Source organism: Babylonia areolata, chromosome 13 (assembly GCF_041734735.1).
Source record: "Babylonia areolata isolate BAREFJ2019XMU chromosome 13, ASM4173473v1, whole genome shotgun sequence".
Lineage (NCBI taxonomy): Eukaryota > Metazoa > Mollusca > Gastropoda > Neogastropoda > Buccinidae > Babylonia > Babylonia areolata.
In genome coordinates, this window is record NC_134888.1 from 15,774,349 (window position 1) to 15,786,848 (window position 12,500).

The 12,500-nt window shown below is 42.5% G+C and overlaps 1 protein-coding gene across 1 annotated transcript in view; it reads right to left on the reverse strand.

The window, feature by feature from the left end:
* Window positions 1-8,530, reverse strand: part of LOC143289089 (metalloreductase STEAP4-like) — a 71,714-nt gene extending 63,184 nt beyond the window's left edge. Inside the window, exon 1 of the mRNA XM_076597933.1 lies at window positions 8,144-8,530. The gene's annotated coding sequence lies outside the window, so the exon portion shown is untranslated. The remainder of the gene's footprint in view (window positions 1-8,143) is intronic.
* Window positions 8,531-12,500: the final 3,970 nt, after the last annotated feature.

Here is a 12,500-nt window from a genome sequence, read left to right on the forward strand (position 1 = left end):
CAGAGATGCGGAGAGATGGAAAGAGATGCCGAGCAGAGACGGAGAGAGACGGACAGGTGCAGATTTTATTTTATTTTATTTATTTATTTATTTTACAGAATGGACAGTTTCTCTCTGTTTGATTTGCACAATACCTGAATAGACTGTTATTCAAAGGGCAATACGTTCATGTGATAATGCATCCGGAAAAAGGATGCAAACCTTCATAACCAAGATACTTTTCAATTTCTTTTTTTTTCTTTTCTTTTTTTTCTTTTTTTTTCTAACTCAGATATCCCGAACACCTGTGCCTGTACCTTATAACACGTGACCATTCCTGGTTAAACATCTCTATCAATCTGTGCTTTAAAAAAAATCCAAATCGTTATATCCCAAACCTGTGTTGCAGCCAAACAATACTTTGAGCATCTCTCTCTCTCTCTCTCTCTCTCACACACACACACACAGTAATAAAACATTCTCTCACATTTGATACTCAACTTTCAAGCCGTTGTATGTCTGATCAAGATCATCAAACTAATTAAGCACCATCTGATAAGCCTCCAGATGAAGTCTACACTGGTCTGTCTCAGTTACTTTAACTCGTTCAACCCTGCATCTGTGTATTGCTAGGGCGTCGAAATTCTTTTAATAAAAACAGTTTCCACATTCCAACACATGCGTAAGCCGCGAGCAATGGGAACAAACTTCCACAGTATATCCAGTTATGTCCCCACATGCCAATCTGGAGGAAAAACCGGTCAATTTCAGGATATTTTCTTTGTTTGTCCTCATTAATGTGGCAGGGAAACCTGCTGAGGGTGTACAACCCCGAGGGTTGAATGGGTTAAACCAATATCGTACAGTGTTTACACTAGAGTCTGTATGTAAAACTCCTACGTCTCCTTCATTGATATATCCGGTCATCAGCCAGGCCCGAGAGATACAGAATATACTTACCCTGCAGTGCTGATCCCAAAAAATATTTGAACAACACCTCCATGACACATCCGTTACGCGAACAGCACGCCCCAGCCCCTTAAACAAACGCCACCGACTAAAAAAACTTCTCTTTTTTTTTTGTATCCTTATCTGCATCTTTACCTTTGCTCCCAGGAAGGTGCATTCAGCGCATGTAAATTTGTCTTTAAAAAAAAAAAAAAAAAAAAAAAAAAGCCAGTCTCACACACACGAAAACAACCCCTGAAAAGGTCAATGTGACCGACGAAAATACGCACGGTCACTCTAAACTGCTCTGTGAAAAATTGAAGAAAAATAAAATAAGATAAAATGAAATAACGGTAGGTGAGCTCCAACTATCTCTCTCTGTTGTCTTTGTACTATACATATATCAATGTATAGACATATGTGGTGCACATTCTTACATTGCTTCGAAAGTTTGTTTTTTTGTTTGTTTTTTGTTGTTGTTGTTGTTGCTTTTTTGTTTGTTCGTTTGCTTTTCTATCGTAAATAATTTGCTTTTGTGCATGTACCGGATGTAATTTTTTTTTAAATTAAGCAACTGTTCCTTTACCCTCTTAAAATAAAATTTCGAGCGCACGCGCGCGCGCATCCTAAGATTGACTGTGTTGGGCAGCATAAGCGATCTTAACAGTGCTAAGTTTACTTAGCGTCAAATTTCCGAACTCTACGCTAATTCCATATACTTTTGAAAAATCCCGAATGCCACACAAACTTCACGCTGCTAAGTCCGTTCATACCGTTAACCCAGCCCTGAGCTGTATATAGGCTGTGTACTACAGGGCACTCTAGCCTGCCCATGGAAAAATTCGACCCAACACACACTCAGGGCTCCATTGTCTGTTACATAACGCCCAGATCTGCTCACCTTAACGTTTTAACAGGAGTTTACAGCAATAAGTAGTTGTAGTTACCGTCTTTGACCAGCTGTAAACGAGTGCCCGAAGAATTGCCGCCTTGTCGTGGTAGTTTCGGGCTTGTGTGCCTCAGAAGCCCCTAGAGCTAAGGAAACGGGTGCTTATGCACCTGGTAGGGCCACCCAAGCAGGACAGGTTGAAGGGTAGAGGGTGGACAAAAGCACGATCAACTGATCCACAAGGTTGGGGGATGGGCACAAGGAACATGGCTAACAACCCGGTCCTGTTAAAAAAAGAAAAAAAAATGGCACGGAAACACTGGGCAACAGAAGAAACCAACAACACTGTGTGTTTCGGATGCCCAGATTCCTCGGAAGATACTGGAATGAATGACAGTGGTGAAAGCCGAAAGGAAGTCACTGGCAGGAAGACTGAAGTCCTGAAGACCAAATAAGATAAACAAGATAAAATTTCGGAACGTGCGAAACGTGTTCGAAACAGGAAAACTGGTCCAGGTTACATCACAGATAAGACGCTACAACCTACAAATTTTCAGAATCAGCGAAAACAGATGGACAGGATCAGGCAGACGCTAAACTAACACAGGAGAAACAGTGCTCTGCTCGTGAAGAAACGCAATGAAGGAGCAGCCGTCATCTTGAAAAAGGTATCAGACAAAATGTCTGATGGAGTGGAAAACTCAACAGCAGACTTATACAGGTTACAGTGAAAGGAAAACAAAACACCACCACCACCATATAGGAAGAGACAGAGAAACCAAAGATGCATTCTACGAGCAGTTACAGGCTGAAGTGGAAGACACACCACGTCATGACGTGAAGAATTTCATGGGAGACCTGAATGCCAAGTTCGGAAACGACAGCACGAACCAACTCAGCGCCATGGGCAGAGAAGGTTATGGCACTGTGAGTGACATTGGAGAAAGGCTGCTGGAACTTTGTATCACTTCGACCTCGTTATTTCAACGCAGCGACATACACAAGCTGGCCTGGTGTTCCCCCAACGGAGAAGACAAAAACCAGGCAGACCACCTGATGATACATGGCACCTGGAGACGGATCACATCTGGACGTCAGAGTGAAGAGGAGAGCTGATGTCGGCAGTGATCACCACCTGGTAACAGTACCACTGAAACTGAAACTACAGGGCGCAGAAAATCAGTTCACCTGCAGAGTGACGCGGAGAATCATCAAAACCCCAGAATAAAGGGTGTTTTCATTCTACAGCTTAAGAACAGATTCTAGCAGACATTGAAGACAACACACAACTAGACCCAAATGAAATCAACTCCAAATCGAAACAAGTCATGGCAGCATAGTTCCAAACCAGTGAAGCCTGCTAAGGAAGCAGACGAAAGAAGAAAAAGGAGTGGACTGCAATAGACACCTGGCACGCCAGTGAAGACACGAGAACCACAAGGAAGAATCTGATGGAGGCCAGTTCGGGAGACTACAAGAGAGGTACAATCTGCTGAACAAGGAAGATGACTGAACAGTGAAGAGGATGGTAAGATCAGACAAACGAACGTACACGGACAGCCTTGCAAGCCGGGAAGCCGGGCAGAAGACACAGCCAACAGAGGGGAGCAAGGGGAAGTGCACAAGACATTCAAGACAGTCTGCGGCAAGTAGCGTGGAACCACTGACGCAGCCATCACAGACAGACGAGGACGGCTACTTACACCAGAAGCAGGACGGGAAGCTGGATGGGCGAAGCACTTCAGTGAAATTTTGAACAGATCACCTTCAACAACCGAGGCTGATATAAGAGAAACAGAAACTGACCTCAATGTTACCATTGAACCACCCAGTGTCAAATGATCGGAAAAAAGGACAAGCCCGGAGCTTCCTTTTTTTTTTTAGGAAGTGCCTGTGTTTGTTCCAATGTACCTTTTATTTACTCTATATGCTAGCTGAACTGATAGCATAAGCAGCACTGACTTGAAGTTGTGTACCTTGTCTATGGAAAGAGTTACCACTCTTTATCATACATTCTTGAAAAATCATTTCAGCTATCAGATCTCTCAAGAACGGGGGAAAAAACACCCTGACAATCAGTATCAGTAGCTCAAGGAGGCGTCACTGCGTTCGGACAAATCCATATATGCTACACCACATCTGCCAAGCAGATGCCTGACCTGGACAAAACAAATTCAACACAGATTAATTCAAAACAGACCCAGAGCTAGCACCGAAAATGCTTCAGGCATATAGCAAGAGAAGAACATGCAGATGACTGAAGAAGGATAGCCTGAATAACGGCAACAACTGGCGTGGAATTACCCTGTTGTCAATTCCAAGCAAAATCCTTGCAAAAAATCATCTTGACAACGAATTTCAGATGCAGCAGTCATGCAGCTAAGCCACGAGCAGGCAGGTTTCTGGAAAGAAGAAGACTGGTGACCTATATTTACCTTAAGCAGTGTGTAGAGTGGCAGAGGCTGCTCGGCATCAACTTTGTAGATTTCGAAAAGGTCTGTGACAGTATTCACAAGGGACGTCAGACGAAGCTGTCAATCTTCAAGTTTATAGTTTCAAGTTTTAATTATCCTTTCACTCCTATTGGAGTGTGGAGGATTACTGCAAAATAATATTTTCGTGTCCAGAACAAACATTTCCAAATACACAACAATGTCACATAAAAGTTGAGAAACCACAAATGTCTTTTAACTCCAAAAGTATAGCTAGGCAACATTTGCAAATCTAATCATCTTACAGCTAAAATGACTTCTTCTTTTTTTTTTTTACCTCCTTTGAGCATATACAAAAATTAAAAACCGATTTTGGAGACAAATATTTTTAGGAACATATCTATTTCGTAACTGGGACATTCCATTATAAAATGAAACTCATCGCCAATCACAGACATGATACAAACCTTACAAAGCCGTAACTCTCGTGGTATGCCTTTGTGTCTCCCTGTTTCTATTTCCAGCTTATGATTACTACTTCGAAATCTGAAGAAGCTGATAACGTAATTATCAGGCATTTGACTTATGTATTTTTCTCTACCAAATCCAACTTTTGAAATGTCGATAAAACAAACATTTACTACTCGCCTCACACAAAACCTTTGAAGAATCCTGCGATTCTTCTCCAGTCAACAACTACTGGACAAGTGTAATCAAGAGAACACAGAGACCCTCTTTCTTCTTCTTCTTCTGCTTTCGTGGGCTGCAACTCCCACGTACACTCGCATGTACACGAGTGGGCTTTTACGTGCATGACCGTTTTTACCCCGCCATGTAGGCAGCCATGCTCCGTTTTCGGGGGTGTGCATGCTGGGTATGTTTTTGTTTCCATAACCCACCGAACGTTGACATGGATTACAGGATCTTTAACGTGCGTATTTGATCTTCTGCATGCGTTTACACACGAAAGGGGTTCAGGCACTAGCAGGTCTGCACATATGTTGACCTGGGAGATCGTAAAAATATCCACCCTTTACCCACCAGGCGCCGTCACCGTGATTCGAACCCGGGACCCTCAGATTGAAAGTCCAACGCTTTAACCACTTGGCTATTGCGCCCGCCATGGAGACCCTCATCATGAGAAGGCAGTGCAAATGGAATGGACACTCCATGCTAAGTGAGCAAGGTGACGTCACCCGGGCAGCCTTCCACCGGACTCTGACGTCAAAGCCCAGCGGGACACACGTACGCCTCACGGTATCGTCCCGATTCGACTATTCCCCTTTTAATTATTCCCGGTACGACCATTCCCGGTTCGCTAATTCCCGATTCGCTCATTCTCGTTTCGCCTATTCTCAATTAGCTTATCAGTGAAGTGCTGATTCCGATTTGCCTATTCCAAGTTCGCTTAGGTACTCAGTTGCACTGTGTGTGTGTGTGTGTGTGTGTGTGTTTAAGAAACAACCAAACAGCTCAATTTCTTCATTGCTGGCCTGGTCTCTTGTGTTGACGGCATGGTTTCTGTATCGGTAATTTTGATTCAGCAGAATGCCTCGGCCTCTCTTGCTTTGGATAGTGACAAAAACTTGGTCATGAACCGAACTGAATTGTATTATATTTGCTTGGAAGTCACTGTCGTAAAAGCACTCATAATATTTCGCCCTGTCTCAACATCCGTAGAGAACTGCAACTGTTCATGGAAGCTGATAGTGATATCTTGGCACAGACATTAGAGTGTGTGTATTTGCGTATTTGAGAGACAGACAGACAGACACATGGAGACACACAGATAGAGAGTTCTGACACCATTAATTCTTGAACTGTACATCAGATGGGAAATGAATTTTGGTGAACGAAAACTGCTCGATTCACAGCCGTTAACATTAAGCCTTGCTAGCAGATGAATGAATGATGTCATTTTGATAGTACTGGTTGACGGGCGCAATAGCCGAGTGGTTAAAGCGTTGGACTGTCAGTCTGAGGGTCCCGGGTTCGAATCTCGGTAACGGCGCCTGGTGGGTGAAGGGTGGAGATTTTTACGATCTCCCAGGTCAACATATGTGCAGACCTGCTAGTGCCTGAACCCCCTTCGTGTGTATACGCAAGCAGAAGATCAAATACGCACGTTAAAGATCCTGTAATTCATGTCAGCGTTCGGTGGGTTATGGAAACAAGAACATACCCAGCATGCACATCCCCCAAAACGGAGTGTGGCTGCCTACATGGCGGGGTAAAAACGGTCATACACGTAAAAGCCCACTCGTATGCATACGAGTGAACGTGGGAGTTGCAGCCCACGAACGCAGAAGAAGAAGAAGATAGTACTGGTTGAGAGAGCGGTCGAGTTGGCGAAACGGGACCGGCGTGTAGGCGACACGGGACAAAGAGTCCAACTCTCAAGAGGGTCACCGAGGGAGGCGGCACATCAAAGAGTAGGCGAAGCGGGACCGGCGGATAGGCGACACGGGACAAAGAGTCCAACTCTCAAGAGGGTCACCGAGGGAGGCGGCACATCAAAGAGTAGTCGAAGCGGGACCGGTGGATAGGTGACACGGGACAAAGAGTCCAACTCTCAAGAGGGTCACTGAGGAAGGCGGCACATCAAAGAGTAGGCGAAGCGGGAATAGGCGAATCGGACCTGCACCCACCTCACCACCATTCTGGCACTGTGTCCGTCTGGACACTCGCCAGGCTACACGTTGTGAAGCCGTCTGGCTGGTTTAGAATAGCAGAGACAAGGATACTTCACGTGAAAAGCATGTTCTTCCTGCTTGCTGTTGCATTAGTGGGTACACCATCAACCGATATTCACATAATGCTTTTAATAAACTTCCTTGGGGTATTTCCGATTCATACAGTGCATGTGTGGTGGTTGCGTGCTTCTCTGTGTGTGTGTGTGTGTGTGTGTGTGTTCATGAGGGTGACATGGATAGAAATTTGAAAATAATTATGTGTGTCTTGCGATGAAGAAGTAGACACAGGAAATATCAACTGCATATACAGTGTTGACTATTCTCAAGTGATTGGGCGAACATCCATATATTTCATGACAGCTGCGTTTTAAAAGTTTGAATTTGGACCAAGTTTTATCAAATGGATTAAAAAATTTTTTTTTTCTCAAATGGCGGTTAGCGGTTACACGGAGTTGTATTGCGTGTTGTAGCTGGGTTTCAAAACATCTTCCCGTTGAAATAGGAATCCAACTAGGCTGTCCTTTTTCCTCTCTGGATTTTGTCTTTGCCATGGAGCTTTTAGGGGGGAAAAAGGCACGAGCACTGGGTGGTTTAATTCATAGAGATCTGATGATAATGATATGTTTGGTACGCCTGTAAAAATTGTACTTTATACTGGTGACGTTGCTCTTGTTATGAAAAGATGAGCATGACATGCTGCACGCACTGAAGACATATATTACGACTTTCCCCTATTAGTTTTATTTTCTTATTCGGAGTAAAATCGCAGGAATCAAGAGCAATATGGCTTGGAACACCGTGTAGACATTCTTTAATAGATTTGTTTAGGGAAACAAAAACAAACAAACAAACAAAATCGAGGTGTTTATTTCGTGAATGACAGCTGAATGTGCTTCCTTGTCAGAGGAAAACTGGCTGCAAAGAATAGATGCTGTTTAAAGAATTAATTGTTCGTGGCCAAACCGAAACGAAATGTGGGTGTTATGGGCAACATTTGTGCAATAAAAAACATGTCTTAAAAACAGTATTTGAGTGTGTATGTGTGTGTCTACTCCCCCGCGTGCGCGCACTCATACACACACATACATACTCACACGTGACACACAGCAGACAGACAGACAGACATTGAGAGACAACAGACAGAGACCAAATAATCTCCTCAATGTCTTTTCCAAAGAAAAAATGAATTAAAACATACTCACAAACTTTCTTCAGCCACCAGCCAAGACAACCGCTCTTCACGTTCAGTTCAAGTTCCGAATCAGCAGGAAAGTCTTATCTGTCTGTCCACAACAATTCCGAAACTACTTCTTGAACAATTTTCCCCTCGAAGAAAAAAAAAGAAAATAACGATTCAGTCAGTTGTTGTTTTTTGTGTGTGTGGTTGTTGGGTTTGTTTTTTAATGATACACATCAAAAAAGAAATTTACTCTGTTAAGTCTTAGAACCGCAGATAATGTCGACCTCGTGTCGTGGATCAAAAAACAGAATTAATTCAAACGACCAACAAGAAAGAAAGAAAGAAAGAAGAAAAAAAAAGTAAATTGTAACGCCTCGTGCACACACGCGCCTAGTTTTAAAATGCCCAGGACGATTGAAGGTGATTTATATATATATACACACGACACCACTCCATATACGAGCGGGAAAAAAAATCACATACAAAATAAAACATGGCTCCACGTAAGTGCGCCACGCGCGCGCGTGCGACGTCACTCAGAAGACCATCGCGTCGCCGCCATCCTCTCTCCCTCCTTCCCCCTTCACCCCCGGCACTCCCTGAACCTCCCTCCACCCTCCACCTCCACTGTACTTCCACCCTTACTTCTCCGAACCCCATCCCCCCCCCCCACAATGACCCCCCCCCCCCCCCCCGCCCCCCCAACTCCCCTCCCCTCCTCACCCAGTAATAGCACCACTCGGATAGTAAATTTCGTATCTCAACACAGCGTCTGTCTCGCGTGTCATAGTCTCCCTTTGTCACATCGAAAACGACTGATAGACGTTTAACCCCTTGATTGTCGAATCTTGGTGAAAAAAGAAGAAGATCAGTGAGGCATGACTTGTATGTACAATTCAAGTGTGTGTGTGTGTGTGTGTGTGTGTGTGTGTGTGGTTGTTGATGTTGTTGATGTTGTTGTTGTTGTTGTCGCTGTTGTTGTTGTGTGTTTGTGTGTGTTGTATTGTGTGTGTGGTGCGTGCGTGTGTGTGTGTGTGTGTGTGTGGTTTCATGTGCTGTCATATATTTTTGCTGAACGAAGTAAGGTCAAACCAAGAGGAAGAAAGTGCAAAAATAAAGAAAGCTGACAGACACCATTACATGTACTAGCTCTGTGCGTCCTATCTCAGTCTGAGGTGATTACTATTTCCTTTCTTGATCTGACGATCACGGGCATGCTCGATCACCAGCAGCAGTAAAGTGGTCAACAAGCTGTGTCATTGGCCTTGCGCAGCACGCACGCACGAACACACACTCACACACGCATACACGCACACACACACACACACTCTCTCTCTCTCTCTCTGTCTCTCTATCTCCACACAGACACAAAATGGCGGAACCTACTGGCAGATCGAGTAAAGTGATCTAATTCCGACCGGTTGTGTCACCTGCTTTGGTTCTCAACGCATTACTGTAGACTAACAGCATACCTATTTGATTCTCACAGTCAGTAACTTTTATCAGACTGTCTGTGATCGAATACAACGTCTGTGGTGTTTCTGTGTGCTATTTTTAGTTCTGCAGAAGCCGTTAAAAAACGTTGGTGTGCTTGATCTAAATCCGACCGGGTGGATCTAAACCCGACCGAGTCAGTCACTTATTTTGATTCTCAAGGCATCACTGTCAACTGACAGCATATCAGTTTGGTTCGCAGACTGTCTGTGATTGTAGAATGTCTGTCATGTTTCTGTGTCCTATTTTTAGTTCTTCAGAAGCGGTTAAGAACGTTGGTGTGCCTGATCTAAATCCGACCAGCCTGATCTAAACCCAACTATGTTCAACTAATGCCGACCAGAGTTCTGAATATGTGAATCTGCATCTGGATATGTACGTTGCTGGGGCTGAAAGTGACTGTAACTGCAACGGGGAGGGGGTTAGTGGGGGTTCCGCACAGGAGTGGATAAAGTGGTGTTGGCTCTGAACCGTTTGCCTGAATCCAGTTGACGTAATATTGCCGTATAGCGTAATACCAAAAAACCAAGCTGGCTTTAGAAAAGGTAGAAGAGAGGCAAGGCCTTCAAGACTCATTTGTGATACACTTTAAAAAAACAAATCTAATCGTTAAAATGTGTTATGTATTTGTTATTATAAAGCTTCCGGTAAAAAGAAAAAAGAAAAAGAAAAGTCCTAACGGCAGTTTCGAACCCCGCGTATTCGGATGAGAAGAAACTGTCTTATCCATTACACTATCGTGGCTCCTTAACTGACGTTCAAAAATATAATATTTAAACATGCTTTTTTTAAAAGGGCGATAAATCGATTGCGGTATTCGCAGTGAGAACGCTGTTCAAATCATATTATTCTGGTGTATCTTGGGCATTCAAAAATCTTTAAGGACAATTAAAAATTCTTTTTAAGTCCGCGGTAAAGGAGACGTGGCTATCGCCGCAATCACACTGCAACATTTAGCCGTTTTCTCTGGATCTAGATAGATGTACAAGTTCAGTTACACCCGGTTGACACGGTCGATTCAATTTCTCTTTTGTGTTTATTCTAGTTTTATGATTTTAAAGTTGATACGAAAATTGAGTATTTTGTGAAACTAATAACATGTAGAGCCAAGTACAAGTACTTCTAAACGTTGTATGAAGTGAAAAGGACTTCATTTTGAGAAAAGTCAAGACTCGTGAAATTTTTTGCGTTTCATCAATTCAAGGGTATTAACTCTCATGGTTTATTATTTTTAACTGTGAATTCCGACTGATTCTATGGATATCTTTATGGCAGTCTGGGGCATAATCCAGTAAGTGATGAGGCGTTCACAAATCTTTCTCTGAATAAATATTTAACGGTCTCCTTCTCCAACTTTCTTGATATCACATGTTATCGTGTATTGTCGATTGAATATAGGATTGAACGGGCAGGTCAACAACTTGAAACAAAATGGCGTCGTCCGCGTTCGCGAAGAATATGAGCACGCGCTTTGAATATGTATAAACATGTGTATGCAATTGATTTTTGCCCATGACCTTCAGGGCTCAGCCAATAGATCTATAAAGTGCACTCGTCTTATTGATTTTAGTATTTTCCGAAAAAAAACACTTGGGTCTTTTTGAACGTAGTGAAAGCCCTGTACACTGAGAGTAAAACACACAAGCTTTTTATGTATTGAGTATAATTTCAAAATGTAATGTTTAAGATGAGAAAGATCAGTTTAACTCTCTCCATACGAACGGCGAAAGAGACGACGTTAACAGCGTTTCACCCCAATTACCATCATCTAAATATTGCAAGCGGAAGGCTCTTATATTGAAGACGTGAATGTTGACAAAGAATACCACAATTCTGACGACGGAAGCTAAAGGTTGGGTCATTGAGACACCCACTGGACATCCGAGGGGTCTGTGTAGAGGAGAAGAGAGGACTGGCCGTACTGAGTGAGTTAAAGCAAATTAAGTCCCCTAGCATTAATTACAGATTACGTTCCCATTTTTACTATCTGCACCAAAACGTTTGCAAAATAAATAAAACTTCCATGCTTAGCAAAAGAAGTTCCTGTTTGAACAAAAAATGATAAAAATGACTGCTCTTGTTGTGTCAGAATATCATATCAAAGTGCCAAGTTTACAGAATAAAAATAAATAAATAAATATAACAGTAAATGCAGTTTGCATATAATTTGGTTTCTTCTTTTTTTTTTTTGTTTTGCCCATCCCAGAGGTGCAATATTGTTTTAAACAAGATGACTGGAAAGAACTGAATTTTTCCTATTTTTATGCCTAATTTGGTGTCAACTGACAAAGTATTTGCAGAGAAAATGGCAATGTTAAAGTTTACCACGGACAGACACACACACACACACACACACACACACACACACACACAACCGAACACCGGGTTAAAACATAGACTCACTTTGTTTACACAAGTGAGTCAAAAACCAAGCTGGCTTTAGAAAAGGTAGATCCTCCACATAACATCTAGTCAAACTGACTACACAGGTAAAGCAACAGTTTGAAAAAACGTACTAGCGACGTTTTGTTATGTAAAAAAAGCATACGACCAAGTGTGGCATGCTCGACTTTTATATATACTGAAAAATATCGGTATCACAGGTAATATGTATGATTATACTAGAAGTTTTTTTTTATCAGATAGATTTATGCAAGTAAGAATAGGAAATACCTACTCAAACCCCAGACAATTACACATGGGGTTACCACAAGGATAAGTAATTTCGCCGATTTTATTTAATATATTATTAGCAGATCTACATAACAAGCTAGCTAAAGACACAGCCTTGGTTCAATTTGCTGATGATATTTGTTTATGGATGAAGGTGACAATGAAAAATAAAACGCCTACTAGGACACTGAATTACACAAAGAAAATATACC